General features: G+C 37.8%; 1 pseudogene; it reads left to right on the forward strand.

The window, feature by feature from the left end:
- The first annotated feature begins 9447 nt into the window (after nt 1–9447).
- Nucleotides 9448–21883, forward strand: LOC104678557 (annotated as a pseudogene).
- Nucleotides 21884–25364: the final 3481 nt, after the last annotated feature.

Consider the following 25364-nt stretch of genomic DNA (forward strand, 5'->3'; position numbering starts at 1 on the left):
TCAAGATGGATTAGAGACTTAAATGTTAGACCTAATACCATAAAAACCCTAGAAGAAAATCTAGGTAGTACCATTCAGGACATAGGCATGGGCAAGGACTTCATGTCTAAAACACCAAAAGCAACGGCAGCAAAAGCAAAAATTGACAAATGGGATCTAATTAAATTAAAGAGCTTCTGCACAGCAAAAGAAACTACCATCAGAGTGAACAGGCAACCTACAGAATGGGAGAAAATTTTTGCAACCTACTCATCTGACAAAGGGCTAATATCCAGAATCTACAAAGAACTCAAACAAATATAAAAGAAAAAAACAAACAACCCCATCAAAAAGTGGGCAAAGGATATGAACAGACATTTCTCAAAAGAAGACATTCATACAGCCAACAGACACATGAAAAAATGCTCATCATCACTGGCCATCAGAGAAATGCAAATCAAAACCACAATGAGATACCATCTCACACCAGTTAGAATGGCAATCATTAAAAAGTCAGGAAACAACAGGTGCTGGAGAGGATGTGGAGAAATAGGAACACTTTTACACTGTTGGTGGGATTGTAAACTAGTTCAACCATTATGGAAAACAGTACGGCGATTCCTCAAGGATCTAGAACTAGATGTACCATATGACCCAGCCATCCCAATACTGGGTATATACCCAAAGGATTATAAATTATTCTACTACAAAGAGACATGCACACGTATGTTTATTGCGGCACTATTCACAATTGCAAAGACTTGGAATCAACCCAAATGTCCATCTGTGACAGACTGGATTAAGAAAATGTGGCACCTATACACCATGGAATACTATGCAGCCATAAAAAAGGATGACTTTGCGTCCTTTGTAGGGACATGGATGCAGCTGGAAACCATCATTCTTAGCAAACTATCACAAGAAGAGAAAACCAAACACTGCATGTTCTCACTCATAGGTGGGAACTGAACAATGAGATCACTTGGACTCGGGAAGGGGAACATCACACACCGGGGCCTATCATGGGGAGGGGGTAGGGGGGAGGGATTGCATTGGGGAGTTATACATGATATAAATGATGAATTGATGGGTGCTGACGAGTTGATGGGTTCAGCACACCAACATGGCACAAATATACATATGTAACAAACCTGCATGTTATGCACATGTACCCTAGAAGTTAAAGTATAAAAAAAAAAAAAAAAAAAACAGATAGGTTATGGGGACTAAAACAAAAACTCCAATTAGTCCATGGTCCCACCCCACCAAATTGTAAGCCATTACACTGTAACCTCTTGTTGCTGATTATAAATAATCCCCAGACAATGGCCCAAGAGCCCTTTGTATTCGAACTTTATGGGTTAGGACCAGATGTTAAAGGACAGGACCCTATAGGAATCTTCTCCCTGAGGTTAGTTAAAACACTGGTTAACAATAATAAATGAGTTCAGACCCAAAGTCTGGGAGACACGTGGAACCCAACACTCTCCCCAAGTATAGCAAGTCCAACATCCTCCTCCCATCTCCAATATGACCCAATCAAGGTAACAGTTGTGGAGGTAGAAAACTTAAGGCAAACTACAGCTCTATCAGCATATCAAGATAAAAATGTCTGATTGGAATGGATTAAATATTCCATCTGCACTTTAAACAAAAGTAATGTTATGCTTGTGTGCACAGTAGACCAGAGGCCCAGATTGTCCCCTTTCCACTTGGATGGTCTTCCAGCCAACCAGGCATGAGCTGTATGGTATCTCTCTTCCAGACTGGGTTAACAAATCATGCCAAGATCTTTTTCTGCTGTTCCCTGAAGTTAAACACCCTGTGGGTCAGCCCCCGAGGGCCCTTAAGTGTCCATCTCCCAATGCCAATTTTACTTCGTGTCTCTCATGACAGGGAGAGAACTTGGCATTCCTGGGAACCTTAATGGGATGCAGTGAGCTTAAGCCCTTCCAAAAGCTTACCCATCAGTCGGCCCTTAGCCATCCTCGAGCAGATGTGTGGTGGTGTTGTAGTGGACCAATACTGGACACTCTGCCAAGTAACTGGAGTGGAATTTGTGCTCTAATTCAATTGGCCATCTCTTTCACCCTGGCATTTCATCAACCAGAAAGGGTAGGAACCAAACATCGTCAAACAAGAGAGGTTCCCCATGGGTCCTTCAATTCTCGTGTTTTTATAGATGCCATTGGGGTCCCAAGAGGAGTGCCAAATGAATTTAAGGCCCGAAATCAAATAGTTGCCCAATTTGAATCTACGTTTTTCTGGTGGTTAACTGTAAATAAAAATGTGGATTGGATAAATTACATTTATTACAATCAGCAACAATTTATTAATTATACTAGAGATGCTATTAAAGGAATAGCTGAACAATTAGGACCCGCCAGTCAAATGGCCTACGAAAACAGGACAGCATTAGACATGATACTAGCAAGAGAAGGTGGAGTTTGTATCATTATCAGCACCCAATGCGGTACTTATATGTCTAATAATACTGCTCCCGGGCGGACCATAACTAAAGCATTACAAGGTCTTACTGTTTTATCAAATGAACTAGCCAAAAATTCTGGACTAAAAGATCCCTTCACAAATTTAATGGGAAATTGGTTTGGTAGATGGAAGGGACTTATGTCCTCAATCCTCATCTCTCTAGCCACTGGATTAGGGTTGCTTATTCTCGTAGGATGCTTCGTCATACCCTGTGCCCAAGGATTAATACAAAGACTTATTGAAACAGCTCTCACTAAAACCTCTTACGATCCTCTTCCCTCTAATTCAAATAGGCTTTTCCTTCTAGAAGACCAAGTAGAACAACGGAGCCAAATTATGCTGGAAAGATTTGAAAAGAAAGAGTTATGACGAAAGGGAAAGTGGGAAGTTGTGATGATGAGGTTTCTCTTCAAATAATCTGATCAATCTTTTATTATTTAATATTATTTAATTCATAGTAACCCCCACCCCTTTTTCTCCCTTTTCCTTTTTGCCTTTGTTAGATGCCCAGGCATGCTTCAGGACCAAGCGTTGTCAGTACCAGCTCACATTCCTTTCCTTATTTGGAAAGAGGACTAACTTTCTAGCTCAATACAGACACCCCTTCCCCTTCCTCACCACTTTCTTTTACGTGCCCACCCTATCTAAAAAAAAAAAAAAAAAAATCAAATGTTTAGCCAACCAGGATTAGTTTAGATTGTACGACCCGACTCCGGCCAAGGGGGAAAGGGTACAAGGGCAGGACTTGCATCAGGAATAAAGGCTCTTGTGCCCCTTTGTTCAGGTGTGCTCTCATGGCAACTGGCCAAGGAGGCACCCTCTGCACAGAAGTAAAATTGCTTTGCTAAGAATCCTTTGTTTTAGTGTTCAATTTCCTTAGAATTTTGAGCCTTATTCCTAACATCTAAGTATATGCTACCAATCATAATTAAGGTTGTTTTGTTAAGTTATTTGAAACCACGGAGATAACCAAACATCTTTGTCAATTGTGTTTCTAACGGGACAGTTTACTATTAACAGACAATAGTTACCTGGTTTTAATCCTTTTCAAAAGATGGTTTATAAGAAGCTATGAGACTCTGACAGGTGCTCTCAAATACAATTTCTGATTGTATTTGAGACAATAAGTCTTCTGATAATTTTGGAGATTGTGACTTTGGAATAAAAGAAAATGTACAGGACTCATGAAGAGCTGAAATGCTCACAAATATCAAGCAAAACAAGAGTTAACTAAAAGGAGTAAACTCAAGAAACTGAAACAAATCTTTTTGACTTTTCCTTGGAATATTGCTAATCTTTGTTTTGTTTTTCAGAGTCAAGGAAACTTATTTTGAAGTATTTATGGCCATAAGGTATACTCCTATGAAGAAAATTTGGAACATTTTTTTTTCTCTATCTGTTTTCTGTAAAATTTGGAAACTATTTGTGAGTATTCTTATGGCAATATAGTTGTTTGCATCAATGCAATAAGAATTTAACTTTTTATTTTATTTTTTGCAACATGACACAATGGGAAAAGGTCATTATTTTACCAAGGCTTTGACTGGAAGGGTGTGCTTCCCTTTAAGGAGTCAATCTCAACTTGCAGCCAATAAAACCCAATGGGAGACTGGCCTCATACCCTCATCTACACAGTTCCTGTACAGGGTTTCTAACCTGTGGTCAGTAAATAATTCCACCTTATAGCAGGTTTAGGAGCTCCAAGTTTATCTTGGGACCTTAAGAGGAGAGAATCACCCAACTCACAGGTGTTTGAGGATACAATCCCATGGTTGGGTTCAGATTTAAAAGTTCTTTTCTGAGATTCCTTGTAGAACAGAATTCCATCAAAGCCAATCCAAAAGGCCTATGTAGAAATAATTATTCTTGCTGCACTTTATGCAAATAATCAGGCCAAGTATAAAACTAAAGTCTATTTCATAAACCACTCAGTCCTATGATGATTTGTTTTTTTAACAAAAACGAGGACTGGAGAGAGACAGAAATTATGTTCCAAAACTTATACATTTATCATTAAATTCTAAACTCACTAGTTGTATTTAAGTTTTCACGTACATTTTAATCTAACCCTGCTTGCTCCTGTGAACCAACCAGCAATCCCTGGCTGCATCTCAGAAAGAACAAGAGGGATAAGTAATGTAGAAATCTGGATCAATATTCTAGTTCTGAGCAATTATCCTGCAATCCTGCCAGGTGATGGAATAATTGGGGAATAAATAGGGTACTGGTGACCTGGAGATTCCCTTTTGGGGAAGCCAGACCAAGGCAGCTAACCAAAGCCAAGCACCGTGCACACAAATTCTAGCATGCATAACTATAACCACCAGTTATCTGGGTGTGTCACAAGACCTCCTTTGCTCTCCCTTTTCGGAAGAGGATGCAGTTCCACAGTTGCACCTTAGCATTTGGCTTGTAATAAGGAGCTCATTCAACACCTCCCCACCAAAAGATACGTTTTTGTCCCAGACTCAATTCCAAACTTCAAGTCAAAACTCAGGGAAAAAAAACTGGATCTAAGGGATGCAGAAGCAAATGATAACAGAAGTTAAAAAGCACAGCACAGGTGAGTGTGGCTGATTCCTGCCAATTAAGCCAAGCCCCAGCTTCCTGTTTCATGGATAAAGGCCACATTGATATATATGGAATAAATGAGGTCTAGGGAACTCCAAGGCTACTGACAGCAGGGGAGATCAGGTGTATGTGAGTAAGAGTAGATGATTCCATCCCCCTAGGCCCCCCTGCTTCATGGGTGCAAGCCACTTTGGTACCCATGGCAGCACCTGCCAAGGTCACTGGGACTCAGGGATGCAAGGATGTAAGAGTAAAAGAGGATGCTCCTCCCTCTCTCCCTCACATACCCTGGGTATCTGCTAGGAAGATAAGGAAACCAGGGATGCCTTCTCCCCTCTTTCTAGATGGGTAGACATTCATTTTTAGTCTGTACTCATTTCGAATGCATCCTGAACCCTTGGGACTACTTTTAAAAAAGCCCTTTTTCCTTTTTCCTCCTTGGTTCTCTATTCACTGATAGGTAATTTTGTCTCTGTACTATGGGACATTCCCCTCAGATGCAGCCTCCAACGTGGAAAGAGTTAATTTCCCAAACCTTCAACTAGTTGGCCTAGGATTGAGCTTAGGGGAAGGAAGCTCAGAAGCCCAACATACCCACAAAAGGGTAAAGTGTTTTTTTTGCTTTTTTTTTGGTTTTTTGTTTTTTTTTTAAACCAGTCAGGCTTTTGGCCTCCTTCCCCCTGTGTAAACTGGTAAAAGGCCTTAGAATTTTTCAGCTATCCTTACCCATCCCCTTGTTTCATTTTGATACATGTTTTCTAATAACCCGGTTTCTCTGTTCTTGCCTTCAGGCCATCAGACTCCAAATGGTCATGCATCCAGAACCTCTGACTATTGCCCCTTCTGCTGGAAACTCTTAAATAGGCCTCTGAGGAAGCTCTGACTGTCATTTCCTGGAAAAAGTTCCTCCTGGCAGCAGGAAGCAGTTTAGATGGGTCTTCATCCCTATCCTTAATCTAAGGAGTGTTAGATGTACTTTTTTAGAGGGAGGAATAAGACAGCCAGGTGGGAGAGGGATCCCTGGAAAGACTCCAACCTGCCTGAACGCTGAGGTGGAGCCTCAGGTAGTTTGCACCCTTTGCAGCAAGGAAAAGCCTGGCCCCTCCTCTTCCTGTGTGAAAACTAGGATTCAAAAGGCCGAGCACGAAGCTGTGTGCAGGACTCTGACCTAACAAGTGTCTCTGTTTCTACCTTTTCACCCAATAAAACCCTGCTTTACTCCCCTTCAAACTGTCTGCAAGCCTAAATTTTCATGGCCGGAGATGCACAAGGACTCCATCTTTAGCTGAACTAAGAAAAAGTCCTGCAACAGTTGCAGCTGGGCATTTGCCTTATTTGAACATGGTTCAAACAGTTGGCTATGTATGATTGGCTAAAACTCAATGATTGGCACAAGTGTAGGCTACAGTCTGTTTACACTTCTACTTTTTACAGTTCATTATGTACAGAGAAACCGTTAAGCCAAACTTAAAATATGTAAGGGGTCAGCTTTAGACTAAACTTGATTTCCCAATTTGTAGCACTTTTACTTAGAACTATACTCATCCCACCTCCCCACCCCCACTCCATCTCTGTGGCATGGTAGCAATGAAAAGTAGAAAGCCTTCTGGCCAACAGAGAAGACTGTTGTCCTTTGGGGCTCTATTAAAAACTCATACTCAAAGCATAGTCAATATTATATCTGAATAGGAGCTCTTTGGAAAATATCTTTTCCCAGGGCATTGTCACTATTTGGTCTGACTCACACTTACTCTTACCAGAAAAGATGTCTTATATACAAGGCACTATCAAAAACAATAGCAATCAGCTGGTAACATCACTGATCCATAGAGCTGTCATTTCAGTTGAGGCTGTAAACCAAAAGTAAAATTCTAAGCCCCCTAACTGACTGAGTGGACCCTCTTCTTGGCCAAGGGGACCCAAAGAAACCTGAAAATATAGTTCAAACCATAAAAGGAAGGAGGGTGTTGGACATGCATCATTATACTTTCCTCTCTTTGGAGTTCAAGCACAACTCATCAGCATTAACATTAAAATAGAGATAGAGCAGACTCTTTGTAATAGTAAGATGACAAATTTCAAACTGACTCTAGTATAGCATCACATGACGATAGCAAGCCCTAAAGGAAATCAAAGTATTTTACCCCAAAATATATTCCTTTGACATATTTTAAATGGCTCTGCAAAACTATCTCTTTTGCAGGAAATTTTGCATTCTGTACAGAATCTCCTTCCCTTACTAAGTCTTTCCAGATAATCTGGCACCTTTTAAGCTCTATGAAATATAACTGTTCTTTCTGAAGGTGGCTTCCTGGAGGCTTCATCTATATGACAAGAACCTCAGCTTCCACAACTCCCTCTTACCTTAATTCAACCTGATTTCAACTCTTCAGGCAGGGATTCGCCCTTTCAACCAATTGTCAAATAGGAAACCTTTAAATCCACCTACAGTCTGAAAGTTCCCTCTTGGAGATGTCTTACCTTCCAGGCCAAACCAATGTAAACCTTACATGTATTAGTTTATGCTTTTGACTGTAACTTCCGTCTCCCTAAAATGTATAAAACAAAGCTACAATTCAACTACCTTGGGCACGTGTTCTTAGGATCTCCTGAGGATGTGTCACAGGTTATGATGCTTAACCTTGGCAAAATAGACCTCTAAATTAATTGAGGACTGTCTCAGATAGGTTTTTATTTACAAGGCATAGAATAGTTTGGAGGAAAGTTTTCACAAAAGACCTAAAGAAGTAAACTACCATAGAGAACTTCAAAAAGCTCCGACATAATCTTGAAGATTTGAAAACCTGCACACATGCACAGAGATGAGTGTATGCCTACAAAAAACCTGTAAAAGGAGAGGGCTCAAGTAATTTACCTTAATTGACCTTGAAGTCCTGCATAAATAGGAAGTGAAAGCTCAGAATAACATGTAAACTGCCTGAAATTTGAAGACATCCCTTCAAATAAAGATAACTTTGGTAAAGAGTGGGAAATATATCATCCTGAGGAAATTCTTATTGACTAATTATTAGTCAATAACTAATATTAGACTAATTGACCACTAAATTACACTAAAATAGGGATGATACCTATAAATCCATTGTTTAAACTAGTTATTTAAAAATAGCTAACGGGGAACTCAGTGGCTATGCACTGCAGAAAAACAGAATCCACAGAATTAGTTCAGGAAAATCACTAAACAAATAAGTAGCATCAAGAAAACAACAAGAATAAAAATAAAACAACAACAACAAATCCTCTGGTAGAATGGATCCAATACCACAGTTGTTAAAATATATGATCTCAATGTCCAGTTTTCAACAAAAAATTAAGAGACATGCATATAAAAGAAAAGTATGTCACATATACAGTAAAATATTCAATCAACAGCAAATATTCCTAATGAAATCCAGATATTGAACATAGTAGTCAAATATTTAAAATCAGCCATATAAATATGTTTAAAAACTGAAGAAAATTATGTTTAAATAATTAAAAGAAAATAAGATGAATATGTCTTACTAAATATAAAATATTAAAATAAATATATAGATACTACTTTAAATTAATCAAAAATATTCTAGAATTAGAAATTTTTGCAACTGAAATTTAAAATTCCATTTTTTCTTCCAATATTACTGACTGGAAGCATTTCCAGCATATCTCATCCACTTATAAGAACCAAAAGAAGGTGTAGACAATTACACTTTGAATATATTATCCAAAAGGGAATGTGGGAGTTCAACATATAAGTAAAAGGAAAGCCCAAATTTTGGATGAGGAAGGAAAATGGGCAGCTCCTGTGGCTAGGACTGGCTGAAAACTATGAGTAAATTTAAGATATGGAGAGGGTAACTGAGTTATTTTCTGTAGTTCACTTTCCCACTTGGGAATTATACAATTCAGGCCACAGGAGAGTACATTGACCCTTATAATTTCTAAACCAGCTTAGAGAGTGGCCAGGAGATTGTGAGAAAAAACTGCTCCATGTAGTGTTCCACACACTTCTTCAGACCAAGGCCAACTACTGAAAGATGTCATTCTTGACCCCAGCTCTTAACAAGCTGTTCGTGGTCCAGGAATCTAGTGGTGGCACTAGTCTTTGGCATTTGAGACTTGGGCTTGGGATTGAGAATTAGGGCTTGAGTAGTGAAGGGGATAGATCCAACAATCAGAACTGAGAAATAAATATAGTGTGAGCTCCAGACACTGGCAAAGGAACTGGGTTTCCCCCCTTGGGACCTGAGCAGGAAGAGAGTTGCCAGAGAGGCTTGGTATTAAGCCAGGCAGTGTCTCCATTGGCCCGGGTCTGTGTTACAGACTAAATGCAGTTGGCCATGAGTCACTGACTATCCCAATTGGCTGTCACAGTTGAGTTGGGTAAGAGAACCCTGTGAGGAATGGAGCATGAGAGAGAAGCAAATACCACTCTCATCAGCCAAAGCTGTGGTTGATGTGTATATTTATGAGGTACATGAGATATTTTGGTACAGGAATACAATGTGTAATAATCACATCATGTAAAGTTAAGCATCCAAAACCTCAAACATTTATCCTGTGTTACAAACAAACCAATTATACTATTTTAGTTATTTTAAAAAGGACAATTAAATTATTGCTGACTAAAATCACCCTGTTGTGCTATCAAATACTATGTCCTATGTCTTATTTATTCTTTCTTACTATTTTATTTTGTGGCCATTAACTATTACCACCTATCCCTGCCCTCCCACTACCCTTCCCAGCCTCTGGTAACCATACCTTTATTTTCTATCTCCATGAGTTAAATTTATTTGATTGTTAGCTCCTACAGATAGGTGAAAACATGTATTTGTCTTTCTGTTCCTGGTTAATTTTACTTAGCATAATGCATCCCAGTACTGTCCATGTTGTTGCAAATGATGGGATATCATTCTTTTTATGACTGAATAGTGCTCCATTTTGTATAAGTGTGATATTTTCTTTATTCATTCACCTGTTGACAGACACTTAAGTTGTTTTCAAACCTTGGCTATTGTGAATAATGCTGCAACAAACATGAGAGTGCAGATATCTCTTTGAAATGTTGATTTTCTTATTTCGGGATATATACTTAGGAGTGGGAGTTCTAGATTATATGCTAGTTTTATTTTTAGTATTTGAGGAATCTCCAAACTGTTTTTCACAGTGGTTGTACTAACTTACATTCCTAGCAACAGGTAAATAAGGTAGTGTATACAGGTTTCCTTTTCTCCACATCCTCACTAGCGTTTGTTATTCCCTGTCTTTTGGATAAAAGCCATTTTAACTGGGGTGAGATGAGATTTCATTGTAGTTTTGATTTACATTTCTCTGATGATCAATGATGTTGAACACCTTCTTATATGCCTGTTTTTCATTTGTTTGTCTTTCTTCAAGAAATGACTATGCAAATATTTTGCCCATTTTTAATCAGATGATTTTCCTATAGAGTTGTTGAGCTCTTTCTATATTCTGCTTATTAATCTCTTGTCAGATGGGTAGTTTGCAAATATTTTCTCCCATTCTGTGGATTGCCCATTCACTTTGTTGATTTTTTCCTTTGTTGTGTCCATTTAACTTGATATAATTTAACTTGATGTCCATTTAACTTGATGTAATTCCATTTGTCTATTTTTGCTTTGGTTGCCTGTGCTTGTAGAATATTACTCAATAAATTGTCACCCAGATCAATGTCCTGGAGAGTTTCTCCAAAGTTTTCTTGTAGTTGTTTCAAAGTTGAAGGTTTTATATTTGATTTTTGTATATAGCGAAACACAGGAGTCTAGTTTTATTATTCCACATATAAATATCTAGTTTTCCCAGCACCACTTATTGAGGAAACTGTTCTTTCCTCAATGTGTGTTCATGGAAGCTTTGTCAAAAATGTGTTCACTGTAGATGTATGGATTGACTTCTGGATTCTCTATTTTGGTGCACTGGTTTGTGTGTTTCTTTTTATGCCAGTACTGTATTAGTCCATTTTCATGCTGATAAAGACATACCTGAGACTGGGCAATTCACAAAAATAAAGAGGTTTAATGGACTTATAGTTCCACGTGACTAGGTAGGCCTCACAATCATGATGGAAAGTGGAAGTCATGTCTCACATGGCAGCAGATAAGAGAATTTGTACAGGGAAACTTCCCTTTATAAAACCATGACATCTCATGAGACTTATTCACTATCACAAGAATAGCTTGGGAAAGACTCACCCCCATGATTCAATTGGGATCTCTCACAAACATTTGGAAATTGTGGAAGCTACAATTTGTGATGAGATTTGTTTGGGGATACAGCCAAATCATATCACTCTGCCCATGACCCTTCCCAAACCTCATGTCCTCACAATTCAAAACCAATCATGCCTTCCCAACAGTCCCCCAAAGTCTTAACTCATTTTAGCATTAACTTAAAAGCCCACAGCCCAAAGTCTCATCTGAGACAAGGCAAGTCCCTTCTGCCTATGTGCCAATAAAATCAAAAGAAAATTAGTTACTTCCTAGATACAATGAAGGTAGAGGCATTGGATAAATACACCTACTCCAAATGGAAATTCCAATGAGAAACTGGCCAAAACAAAGGGGCTAATGGCCCCATGCAAGTCCAAAATCCAGTGGGGCAGTCAAATCTTAAAGCTCCAAAGTGATCTCCTTTGACTCCATCTCTCACATCCAGAAGCAAGAGGTAGGTTCCCATGGTCTTAGGCAGTCCTGCCTCTGTGGCTTTGCAGGGTACAGCCTCCCTCCCAGTGGCTTTCACAGGCTGACGTTGAGTGTCTGTGGCTTTTCAGGGCACACAGTGCAAGCTGTTGGTGGATCTACCATTCTGGGGTATGGAGAATGGTGGCCCTCTTATCACAGATCCACTCAGCAATGCCCCGGTGGGGACTGTGTGTGGGAGTGCCCATACCACATTTCCCTTCTGCACTGCCCTAGCAGAGGTTCTCCATGAGCACTCCACCCCTACAGCAAACTTCTACCTGAACATACAGGCATTTCCATAATCCTCTGAAATCTAGGCAGAGGTTCCCAAACTTCAATTGTTGACTTCTGTGCACCCATGGGTCTCAACACTATGTGAAAGCTGAAGGCTTGGGACTTGCACCTTCCGAATCCATGGCCTGAGATGTAGGTTGGCCCCTTTTAGTCATGACTGGAGCAGCTGGGGTGCAGGACACAAAGGCCCTAGGGTTCAAACAGCAGAGTAACTCTTGGTCTGGCCGACAAACCCGTTTTTTTTCTTGTAGGCCTCCAGGTCTGTAATGGGAGGGGATGCTGCAAAGGTCTCTGATATGAGCTGGAGACATTTTCCCCATTGTCTTGGTGATTAGCATTTGGCTTCTCATTATTTATGCAAATTTCTGCAGTTGGCTTGAATTTGGCCTCAGAAAATGGGATTTTCTTTTCTATCACATTGTCAGGCTGCAAATTTTCCAAACTTTTATGCTCTGTTTCCCTTTGAAAACTAAATGCCTTTAATCGTACCCAAGTCACCTCTTCATTGCTTTGCTGCTTAGAAATTTAGTCTGCCAGATACCCTAAATCATCTCTCTCAAGTTCAAAGTTTCACAAATCTCTAGGACAGAAGGAAAATGCTGCCAGTCTCTTTGTTAAAACATAATAACAGTCACCTTTGCTTCAGTTCCCACAAGTTTCTCATCTCCATCTGAGAACACCTTAGCCTGGATTTCATTGTCCATATCATTATCAGCATTTTGGTCAAAGCCATTGACAAGTCTCTAGGGAGTTCCAAACTTTTCCACATTTTCTTTTCTTCTTCTGAGCCCTCCAAACTGTTCCAGCCTCTCTGTTACCCAGTACCAAAGTTGCTTTCACATTTTCAGGTATCTTTTCAGCAGTGCTTCACTCCTGGTATGAATTTACTGTATTAGTCCATTTTCACACTGCTGACACAGACATACCTAAGACTGGGCAATTTACAGAAGAAAGAAGTTTAATGGACTTATAGTTCCACATGGCTGGGTAGGCCTCGCAATCGTGGCACAAGGTGAAAGGCATGTCTCACATGGCAGGAAACAAGAGGAGAGAACTTGTGCAGGGAAACTTTCCTTTATAAAACCATCACATCTCATGAGACTTATTCACTATCATGAGAATAGCAGGGGAAAGAACCACATCCCATGATTCAATGACCTCCCACCTGGTCCCTCCCAAACATGTAGGAATTGTGGGAGTTACCATTCAAGATGCGATTTTCATGGGGACACAGCCAAACCATATCAAGTACCATGCCATTATGATTACTAAACTGCTTTAGTATAATCTGAAGTAAGATAATGCAGTTCCTCAAGTTTCATACTTTTTGCTTAGTATAGTTTTGGCTATTCTGGATGTTTGTAGTTTGATATGAAATTTAGGATTGCTTTTTCTATTTATGTGAAAAATGTCATAAGTATTTTGACAGGTATTGCATTAAGTCTATAGATTTAATGCTTTGGGTTGTATGAACATTTTAAAATATTGATTCTTCCAATCCATGAGCATAAAATATCTTTCCACTTTTTGTGTCCTCTTCAATTTCTTTCATCTGGGCTTTATAGATTTTGTTCCAGAGATCTCTCACTTCTTTGGGTAAGTTGATTCCTGTATACTTTATTTTTTTGTAACTATTGCTAATGGGATTGCTTTCTTGATTTCTTTTTCATATTTTTTACTGTTGGTATATACAAGTGCTACTGATTTTTGTATTATTTTGCATCTTGCAACTTTACTGAACGTGTTCATTCATTCTAAGAGTTTCTTGGTGGAGTATTTAGATTTCTTTGAATATAAGGTTGCATCATCTGCAAACAAAGATAATTTGACTTCTTCCTTTTCAATTTGGATTTCAGTTTTTCTGCATTCAGTATGATACTAACTATGGATTTGCACATGTGGCTTTTATTATGTCGAGGTATGTTCCTTCTATGCCCAGTTTTTCAGAGTTTTTATCAAGAAGGGATATTGAATTTTATTAAATGCTTTCTCAACATCTATTGAAATAATCACAGGATTTTTGTCCTTCAGTCTGTTTATATAATGTATCACATTTATTGATTCACATATGTGGAAAAATCCTTGCATTCCTGGAATAAATCCCTTTTGGTAATGATGAATGCACTTTTTAAAGTGTTGTTGAATTTGGTTTGCTAATATTTTATTGAGGATTTTTGCATCAATATTTATTAGAAATGTTGGCTGGCCTGTAGTTTTGTTTCTTGGATGTGTTATTTTCTGGCCTTGATATCAGGGTAATACTTGCCTTAGAGAATGAGTTTGAAAGTATTCCTCCCTTCTCTATTTCTCAGAATAGTTTGAGTAAGATTGGTATTAGCTCTTTAAATGTTTGGTAGAATTCAGCAGTTAAGTCATCAGGTCCCAAGCTCTTCTTTGCAGGTGGGCTTTACACAACATGCTAAATCTAGTTGAATGTTTTTTGTCTGTTCAGGTTTTAGATTTCTCTATTGTTCAATCTTGATAAGTTGCATGTGTGTAGGAATTTGTACATTTCTTCTAGATTTTTCAACTTGTTGGTATATATTTGCACATCATAGTCATTAAAGATCCTCTGAATTTCTACAGTATCAGATATAATGTCTCTATTTTTATCTCTGATTTTATTCATTTGAATCTTATCTCTTCTTTTTTTTTTTTTTTTTTTTTTTTTTTTTTTTTTTTTTTTTTTGAAGTGTAGAAGTTTAGGGTTGTTTATTTAGAGAAAAGATAGAGAAGCATAACAGAATTCCAGTATCTTTCTACATGAGGCTTAGCGCATAGTTACAATGATTGGATTAGTTGAGGTGGTCTTTTTTCTCAGGAAAGGTATATTTAACATTTCACACTGAAGAGGTAACAGTCACGGGATCTTCTACATCATTTGGTCTGTTTTAGGTATGGGACAATGAAGGAAGCAGTTAATCTATAACAAAAACCAGTGATTGGAAGGGGAGGGGCCTGGTTTCTGGTCTTTTCTAGTCATTAATGGAACAACATTTATGGAAAAGAGTTAATCTATAATCTAAGAAACAGAAGTTGTAAACATGTTCTGTATCTCAGTCTCCAGGGCTTAACTTTCCCCTGGGTGTAATAAATTCAGAGGATCCTGAAATTTTAACTTTTTTTTTTTTTTTAAGTTTTGTCATTTTTATTTAAATTTTTAGAAAACCAACATTTTGTTCCATTGATTTTTTGTATTTTTAATTTCAAATATATTTATTTCTGCTCTAATATTTATTATTTCTTTTCTTCTACTAATGATGGGTTTGGTTTGTGCTTGCTTCTCTAGTTCTTTAAGATGCATCATCAGGTTTTTTATTTGAAGTTTCTCTTCTTTTTGATGTAGGCATGTATTGATATACATTTTCCTCTTCGTACTGCTTTGGCTGTATTTCATAGGTTTTGGTATGTTGTGTTTCCATTACCACTTGTGTCAAGAAAATTTTCAATTTTATTCTTAATTTTTTCGTTGACCCACGGGTCATTCAGAAGGATATTGTTTCATTTCCACATGTTTGTACAGTTTCCAAAATTTCTCGTTATTGATTTCTAGTTTTCATTGTGGTCAGAGAAGATGCTTGATATTATTTCAAATTTTTCTATGTTCTAAGTCTCATTTTGTAACCTAATATATGATCTATCTTTCAGACTAATCCACGTGCTGTGGAAAAAAATGTGTATTCTGCAGCCATTGAATGAAACTTTCCTCAAATATCTATCAGATAACTTTGGTCTAAAGTGCATATTGTTTGATGTTTCTTTGATGATTTTCATCTGAAATATCTGTTTGATGCTGAAATTGGGTTGTTAAACTCTTCGGCTATTATTGTATTAGAGTCTATCTTCTCTTTATCTCTAATATTTGCTTCATATATCTGGTTGCTCGAGTGTTGGCTGCATATATATTTAAAATTGTTATGTCCTCTTGCCAAATTGATGCATTTATCATTATGTGGTGACTACTTTGTCTCTTCTTACAGTTTCTGTCTTAAATTTTTTTTCTCTCATGTAACTCCTCCTCCTCTTTTTTGTTTTCCATTGACATAGAAAATCATTTTCTATCCCTTTATTTTCAGTCTATGTGTGTCTTTATAGGTATAGGGTGTTTTTGTTGACAATAGATCATTGGGTCTTGCTTTTATATCCAATCAGCCACCCTTTGTCTTTTGATTTAAAAATTTAGTCCATTTATAGTCAATGTTATTACTGGTAAGTAAAGACTTACTCCTACTATTTTGCTATTTGTTTTCTGGTTATTTTTTGGTCTTGTCTTCCTTCTTTTCTTCCTTTCTTTCTTTATTAAAAGTAATTTCTTCTAGTAATATGACTTAATTTTTTGTTTTAATTTTATTTTATATGTGATGCTACCATGAGGCTTGCAAATATTATTTTGTTTTCCATTATTTTAAGCTGATAATAACATGTTGGTATAAACAAACCAACAAACAAGCAAAACAAAAACATAAACATTTTACCTTTTTATTTCACCTCCCAGCTTTTTTATTTTTTATATGTTATTGTACTGTCCATGTTGTGAAAAGTTTTATTTATTATTTTCATTCGTTTATCATTTAGTCTTTCTACTTAAGAGTTGTTTAGACACCACAGTTATGGTGTTATAATATTATTTGTGTTTCTGTGCCCTTGCTATTATCTGTGAGTTTTGTACAATCAGATTATTTCTTACTGTTTATTCATGTCCTTTTATTCTAATTGAAGTAATCCTTTTAGCATTTTTTATGGAATGGGTCTGGTGTTGATAAAATTCCTCAGCTTTTGTTTGTCTGGAGAAGTCCTTATTTCTCTTTCATGTTTGAAGGATATTTTTGCTAACTATACTCTTCTAGGGTAAGAGGGTGTTTTTTTTTTTTTTGTTTGTTTTGTTTCATTTTGTTTTGCTTTGTTTTTGGCACTTTAAATATACCATGCCATTTTCTCCTAGCCAGTAAAGTTTCCATTGAAAATTCTGCTATCAAATATATTGGAGCTCCATTGTGTGTTATTGGCTTGTTTTCTTTTGCTGCTTTTGGTATCCTTTCTTTATCCTTGACTTTTGGGAGTTTGATTATTAAATGCCTTGAGGTAGTCTTCTTTGGCTTAAATCTGCTTGGTGTTCTATAACCTTCCTGAACTTGGATATTGATACCTTTCCCTAGCCTTTAAAGTTCTCTAATATTATTACTTGGAATACGCTTTCTATCCCTATCTCTTTCTCTATCTCCTTTTTAAGGCCAGTAACTCTTAGATTTGCTATCCTGCGGCTATTTTCTAGATTCTATAGGCATGCTTCATTTTTAAAATTCCTTTTTCTTTTGTCTCCTCTGGCTGTGTATTTTCCGATAGCCTTCTTCAAGCTCATTAGCTCTTTCTTCTCCTTCATCCATTGAGCTATTAAAGGACTCTAATGCATTCTTCAGTGTAGCAATTGCATTTTCACTCCCAGAATTTCTGCCTAATTCTTTGTAATTATTTTGATCACTTTGTTAAATTTATCTGATAGAATTCTGAATTTCTTCTCTGTGTTATCTTAAATTTCTTTGAGCTTCCTCAACACAACTATTTCAAATTCTCTGTCTAAAAGGTCACATATCTCTGTTTCTCTAGAATTGGTCCCTGGTACTGTATTTATTTCATTTGGTGCTGCCATGTTTTTCTCAATGGTTTTGATACTTGTAGACGTTTGTCTGCACAGGTCATTGAAGAGTTAGGTGTTTATTTTAGTGTTCACACTCTGAGCTTTTTTGTGCCTGTCCTTTTGTTGAAGGCTTTCCAGATATCTGAAAAAAAAAAAAACTTGGATGTTACAATCTAAGCTGTATCTGCATTGGGGTGCACCCTAAGTTCAGTAACACTGTGGGTCTTGATGACCAGTGGTACCATCTTGACGGTCTTAGACAAGATCTAGGAGAATTCTCTGGATTACCAAACAAAGACTTATGTTATCTTCCCTTAATTTCCCCAAACAAATGGAATCTCTGTCTCTCTGTCCTGTGGCCACAGCTACTAGGATTAAGCTGAGTCAGACCTGATGCCAGCACACCACTGGGTCTCACTCAAGGCCTGCTTTAAATATTCCTTCGCTATTCCCCATGTTCACTCAAAGCCCTCTGGCTCTGCAATCAGCAGGTTCTAAAGCCAGCCAGACTTGTGTCTTTTCCTTCAAGGTGTCCTCTTTAGCCTAGTCCCTGAGTTGGCCCAGCAGTGTCATTTAGGAGCCAGTGACCATAGTCAAAATGTTTAGAAGGCTCTCTGGCTTACTGTGGCTGAGCTGGAACTCAGTCCACAAAGTGCAGTCCTTCTTACTCTTCCTTTCTTTTTCTAGAGTTGTGGAGCCTCACTCTGTGGCCACCACTACAGGCCCACAGGGATTACTGCCAGACTATTGCTAATGTTCCCTTAAGTCCTAAGGGCACTTCAGTCAGTGTATGGTGAATGCTGCCTGGCCTAGAACTCACCCTTCAAAGCACTGGGTTCCCCTCTGATCCAGGGCAGGTTCAAAAATGCCATCCAAGATCCAAGGACTGGCATTGTGGACCCCAAGATGCTGTTTGGTGCTCTATCCCCTGTGGCCAAGTTGGTACATAAGTTGCAAGACAAAGATTCTTTCACTTTTTCCTCTACTTTTCTCGAACAAAGGGGCCCTCTTCCCATCACCATCACAGGTGGGAATGTGCTGAATTTTACCTAATGCCAACAAGTTTAAGGGTCTTACCCAAGTCCCATGAGTTACCCTTTGCATATCACTGCTGGTTAGAAGTTAACTTAACCAGGAAGGCAAAATAAATGTACAACGGAAACTATAAAACATTGTGAAAAGAAATGTAAAAAGACTTAAACAAATGAAAAGATATTGCATATTCATGCATTGTAAGACTTCATATTAAGATGACAGCACTAGTCAAAGTAATCTACAAATTTAATGCAATCCTATCAAAAATTCTAATAATGTTCTTTTCATAAATAGAAAATAATTAAAATTTATATGGAACCACAAAAGACCACAAAATATTTTGGCTGAATATAACTGAAGCAATTTTGAGCAAGAATAAAGCTGGAAGCATCATACCTCTGGATTTTAATATATGTTATAAAGGTACAATAATCCAAACAATATAATGCTGATGTAAAAATAAAAACACAGATGAATGGAACAAACTAGAGAACCCAGAAATAAACCCACAAAAATATGATCAACTGTTGTCAAGAATATGCAATGGAGAAATGATAGTCTCTTCAATAAATGATGTTGAAACAACTGGATATCCATATGAAAAAGAATGAACTTGAACCATTATCTCACACCACACACAAAAATAAATTCAAAATTAATAAAAGGCTTAAATGTAAGGCTTGGAACTGTAAAACTCCTAGAAACAAGATAGAGAAAAAACTTCTGGGCATTGGTCTTGGCAATGATGTCTTGAATAATGCATCAAAAGCACACACAACAAAAGCAAAAATAGACAAGTAGGAATATATCAATCTAAAAAACTTCTGCAAAGCAAGCAACCAACAAAATGAAAAGGCAACCTACATAATGAGAAAAGCTATTTGTAAACTATATATTATCTGATAAGGAGTTAATATCCAAAATGAAAAAGAAACTTCCAAGTCAAGCACACACACACACAAAAATATTCTATTAAAAAGTGGGCAAAGGAAATGAAGATACATTGCTCCAAATAAGATATACCAATAGCCAAGAGATATATTAAAAGATATTCAACAACCCTAATCTTCAGAGAAATGAAAGTCAAAATCACAATGAGATGTTACCTCACATCTCTTAGGATGGCCTTTATCCAAAAATAAAAAATAAAAAATGTTGGCAAAGATGTGAAGAAAAGCAAACTCTTGTACAATGTTGGTGGGAATACAATTGGTGAAGACACCATGGGAAACAGAATGGAAATGTATCAAAAAAGTAAAACCAAAACTACCACATGGTCCAGGAACCCCACTTCTGAATATATATACAAAGCCATTGTAAAGAGGATACCTCTTGCCCCTCCTTCACCTCCTCCACCTGACACTTTGGCTGCAGGTCCTCTGGGGGCAGTTCCTGTTGATTCAACTAGGGATCTGAGGGGACACCAACATGATTGACTGACCACCAGCTGTTGCCAGCAGCTGCCACTTCTAGCCCGGCCTACCTGGAGGGACTGAATTTACTCACTGCATGCTTGGCCCCCAGCCTTGCCCCTGGCCCCTTGCCCTTATTCCTTGATCCTTTGCCCTTTCCCCTGCAGGTGAGCCTTGTTACAAGCTGACACTTCCATGGCCCCATCTCAATCACAGCCTATGTCCGGTGTCATAGAGTGAAATTACTTTCAGAGTTAAAAGGTTATTGAAAAACAAGATGGGAGATAGATCCCAGAGTCCTCATTAATAAAGTAAGGTAATGGAAAGATGTCTCATCTCAATAATTTTCTAATCCAGAATGTACACATGATAAAGCCTTACTTTATAATTTTTAATAACCATGGTGCCTTAATCATTTCTATATTGATGAACTATTTGTGGTTTTGTTAAAAAATTGTAAACATAGCAATAATATATACTTGGAGAACAAATTATATTTTCCTTTAATGCTCAGTATCTAGTTACAAATCATAAATGCATACCCTAGGGGAAAAAATGAACCTCCAACTTTGTATTAGGACTAGTTATTTTGAGAAATTAATTAATTGGGAAAATATGGATACCTATTTCGTAATGCCCAGAACCTAGTTTAAGTATAAATTTAATATTCTACCAGAAGACTTCAAAAAAAGAAAAGAAACAAGATAGAAACTTCTGGTTCTGGAAGGAAAACATCCATGAAAGCCTGATTTTCTGCAGAAGATGAAGCTTTGAGTAACATGCCAAAAAGGCAGAGGCAAGGATGACAGTAAAATGAGTTGCCTGGGCAAAAGCAAGAGATATACACATGAGCAAACTGGAACAATGAAAAGAGTTGGATGAAAAATCTGACAAAGAGTATGCTAAAAATTATACAAGGCCTTTATCTTGAAATTCTGCTCTGCAACAAACACCCTAAGTGGAAACTGATCCAGATAAGGAAGTGGGGACACCAGCAGCTTAATAGGTCCAGACACCTAACTGAGTGACTTGTCTTTCTCTAAAGTGAAAGAGAAATATAAGAAAGCCGTGGTTTCCAGTGCATAGTTATACAACAAGAACAATTTAGCCCACCAGATAGATACCCTCAAGCTTGTTATTGAAGAACAGGAGGAACAGATGGTGGAATTTTATAGAGATAATGAAGAATGATCAAAGAAGATAGAAAGACAGAAACATATGTGTAGTGCACTGCAGCATACAATGGATAAACTTAAGCCCTTTGACAAAGGGATGAACTTATTGTAAACATGGCTTAGTTATAATCCCCAATGGCACTTGCAGTGGCAATGTCAATCATGAATCAGTGGTTGAAGCCATCACTGTTGTGTCTCAGGAAGCTGCTCACGTCTTGGGATCAGCAAGAAAGGGGCCACATAAAACTACAAAAACCTGCTGGAGAAAAGAAAGAGCTACGATCACAGTTTAGGAAACTGAAGTTGCAGTAAGAGAAAGAATAGCAGGAGTCCTCCAGGGATGATGGTACAGCAGGTGACCTGGTGGAGCTGCAGAAAGGCTCAGACTTGCAGTTCATCAAAATACAGAGAGATGCCAATAAGCAAATTAGTGAAAGTTGAAGATGAACTCAGAGTAGGAAAGGGGAAAGTACAATGAGAGTTTATAAACAGACTGGACAAGATTGAGGAGATGGAGATGGCCCACAGCCACCTCAACAAGTGTCTAGAGAAGGTGAAGTCAATAGGAAGGCACTTGTGGCCCAGCAATAGGAAAACCATCCCTCAACCTGGGTGGTGCTCTTTGAGGCCCTGCCCAGAGGTACTGACTCTTTTTGTCCATTGACACAAACTGTTTTCAGTACTGTTTGAAGTTTGTCATTAAAACAGGAACCTTTTATATTATAATTTATGAGAGAATAAAGCAGGTTTAAGTCTTCAAAAATAAAAACAGATGTTTTTGCAGTTTGATTCTAGACTAAAAACTAATTCATGCTGTTTTTATTTTTTATTTCCACAATTTTAGAATCAAGTTTACTCAACATTTTCCCCCAGCTGCTTCAGTGATTGTACACTTGGAGGTGTTAAATTAAAAGTTCACAAGATCAGGCTGAGCACCGTGGCTCACGCCCACAATCCCAGCAATTTAGGAGGCCGAGGTGGGAGGATCATGAGGTCAGGAGATCGACACCAACCTGGCTAACATGGTGAAACCCTGTCTCTACTAAAAATACAAAAAATTAGCTGAGTGTGGTGGCACACACATGCAGTTCCAGCTACTTGGGAGGCTGAGGCAGGAAAATCGTTTGAACTTATGAGGCAGAGGTTGCAGTGAGCTGAGATTGCACCACTGCACTCCAGCCTGGGCAAGAGAGAGAGTCTTCATCTAAAAAAAAAATAGAAAGAAAGAAAGAAAAAATCATAAGATCTATAAATTTAGAAACAGAGACTTATAAAGGTTTGCAATCTGCAAGGTGGCCATCCAGCAGGCTGGAAAGCACAGCCTCTGGCAAAGACCAGAGACAGACACTTTGAAGGAGGAAGGGTTTAGGGAGGCGCTTTATGCTGAATGGGTTGGCTAAACACACATATTTAACAGGTAAAGGAGTATCTGCTAATATTCAGGAAGGTGGTCCTAATGTATGTGTATTTAACAAGCATGCATATAACACATAACCTACATTCACTATGGGGTGGACACTTAACATTTAAGTGTATTACAATTAGGCCTTAAACATCTAAGAGTCATTTCAGGACACAAAAGCACTCAAGTACGCAGCTTCTGTAAACTGGCCACAACCAGTCCATGGTCAGTGGTTTTCTTAATCATTTCTATATATTGAGAAACATATAGAAATATATTGTATATACTCTATATATTTCTATATTGAGAAATAAAGAAATGATTAAGTGGAAATACAGGAATGACTAAGTGGTAATTTCTATATTTCCTTCATTTTGAAATGTACGATTAAAGGCAAGGATTGTCGTAGCAATGCGGGCTCTTCTTTGGTTACATATGAACTTTAAAGTGGTTTTTTCCAATTCTGTGAAGAAAGTCATTGGCAGCTTGTTGGGAATGGCATTGAATTTATAAATTACCTTGGGAAGTATGGCCATTTTCACAATATTGATTCTTCATATCCATGAGCATGGAATGTTCTTCCATTTATTTGTGTCCTCTTTTATTTCGTTGAGCAGTGGTTTGTAGTTCTCCTTGAAGAGGTCCTTCACATCCCTTGTAAGTTGGATTCCTAGGTATTTTATTCTCTTTGAAGCAATTGTGAATGGGAGTTCACTCATGATTTGGCTCTCTGTTTGTCTATTATTGGTGTATAAGAATGCTTGTGATTTTTCACATTGATTTTATATCCTGAGACTTTGCTGAAGTTGCTTATCAGCTTAAGGACATTTTGGGCTGAGATGATGGGGTTTTCTAAATATATAATCATGTAATCTGAAAACAGTGACAATTTGACTTCCTCCTAATTGAATACCCTTTATTTCTTTCTCTTGACTGATTACCCTGGTCAAAACTTCCAACACTGTTGAATAGGAGTGGTGAGAGAAGGCATCCCTATCTTGTGCCAGTTTTCAAAGGGAATGCTTCCAGTTTTTGCCCATTCAATATGATATTGGCTGTGGGTTTGTCATAAATAGCTCTTATTATTTTGAGATACATTCCATCAATACCTAGTTTATTGAGAGTTTTTAGCATGAAGTGCTGTTGAATTTTGTCAAAGGCCTTTTCTGCATCTATTGAGATAATCATGTGGTTTTTTTCATTGGTTCTGTTTATGTGATGGATTATGTTTATTGATTTGTGTATGTTGAACCAGCCTTGCATCCCAGGGATGAAGCCCACTTGATTGTGGTGGATAAGCTTTTTGATGTGCTGCTGGATTTAGTTTGCCAGTATTTTACTGAGGATTTTCACGTCGATGTTCATCAGGGATATTCTTCTAAACTTCTCTTTTTTTGTTGTGTCTCTGCCAGGCTTTGGCATCAGGATGATCTGGCCTCATAAAATGAGTTAGGGAGGATTCCCTTTTTTCTATTGATTGGAATAGTTTCAGAAGGAATGGTACCAGCTCCTCTTTGTACCTCTGATAGAATTCATCTGTGAATCCATCTGGTCCTGGACTTTTTCTGTTGGTAGGCTGTTAATTATTGCCTCAATTTAAGAGCCTGTTACTGGTCTATTTAGATATTCAACTTCTTCTTGGTTTCATCTTGGGAGGGTGTATGTGTCCAGGAATTTATCCATTTCTTCTAGATTTTCTAGTTTATTTTTGTAGAGTTGTTTGTAGTATTCTCTGATGGTAGTTTGTATTTCTGTGGGATCAGTGGTGATATCGCCTTTATCACTTTTTATTACGTCTATCTGATTCTTCTCTCATTTCTTCTTATTAGTATTGCTAGTGGTCTATCAATTTTCTTGATCTTTTCAAAAAATCAGCTCCTGGATTCATTGATTTTTTGAAGGCTTTTTCGTGTTTCTGTGTACTTCAGTTCTGCCCTGATCTTAGTTATTTCATGTCTTCTGATAGCTTTTGAATTTGTTTGTGCTTGATTCTCTAGTTCTTTTAATTGGGATGTTAGGTTGTCATTTTGGATCTTTTCTGCTTTCTCTTGTGGGCATTTAGTGTTATAAATTTCCCTCTACACACTGCTTTAAATGTGTCCCAGAGATTCTGGTACATTGTGTCTTTGTTCTCATTGGTTTCCAAGAACATCTTTATTTCTGCCTTCATTTTGTTATTTACCCAGTAGTCATTCAGGAGCAGGTTGCTTGGTTTCCGTGTAGTTGAGCGGTTTTGAATGAGTTCCTTAATCCTGAGTTCTAATTTGTTTGCACTGTGGTCTGAGAGACAGTTTGATGTGATTTCTCTTCTTTTCCATTTGCTGAGGAGTGCTTTACTTCCAACTATCTGGTCAATTTTGGAATAAGTGTGATTTGGTGCTGAGAAGAATGTATATTCTCTTGATTTGGGGTGGAGAGTTCTGTAGATAGCTATTAGGTCTACTTGGTCCAGAGCTGAGTTCAAGTCCTGGATATCCTTGTTAACTTTCTGTCTCGTTGATCTGTCTAATATTGACAGAGGTTAAAGTCTCCCATTATTATTGTGCGGGAGTCTAAGTCTCTTTGTAGGTCTCTAAGGACTTGCTTTCTGAATCTGGATGCTCCTGTATTGGGTGCATATATATTTGTATATTTAGGATAGTTAGCTCTTTTTGTTGAATAGATCCCTTT

This window comes from Rhinopithecus roxellana, chromosome 7, assembly GCF_007565055.1.
Source record: "Rhinopithecus roxellana isolate Shanxi Qingling chromosome 7, ASM756505v1, whole genome shotgun sequence".
Classification (NCBI taxonomy): domain Eukaryota; kingdom Metazoa; phylum Chordata; class Mammalia; order Primates; family Cercopithecidae; genus Rhinopithecus; species Rhinopithecus roxellana.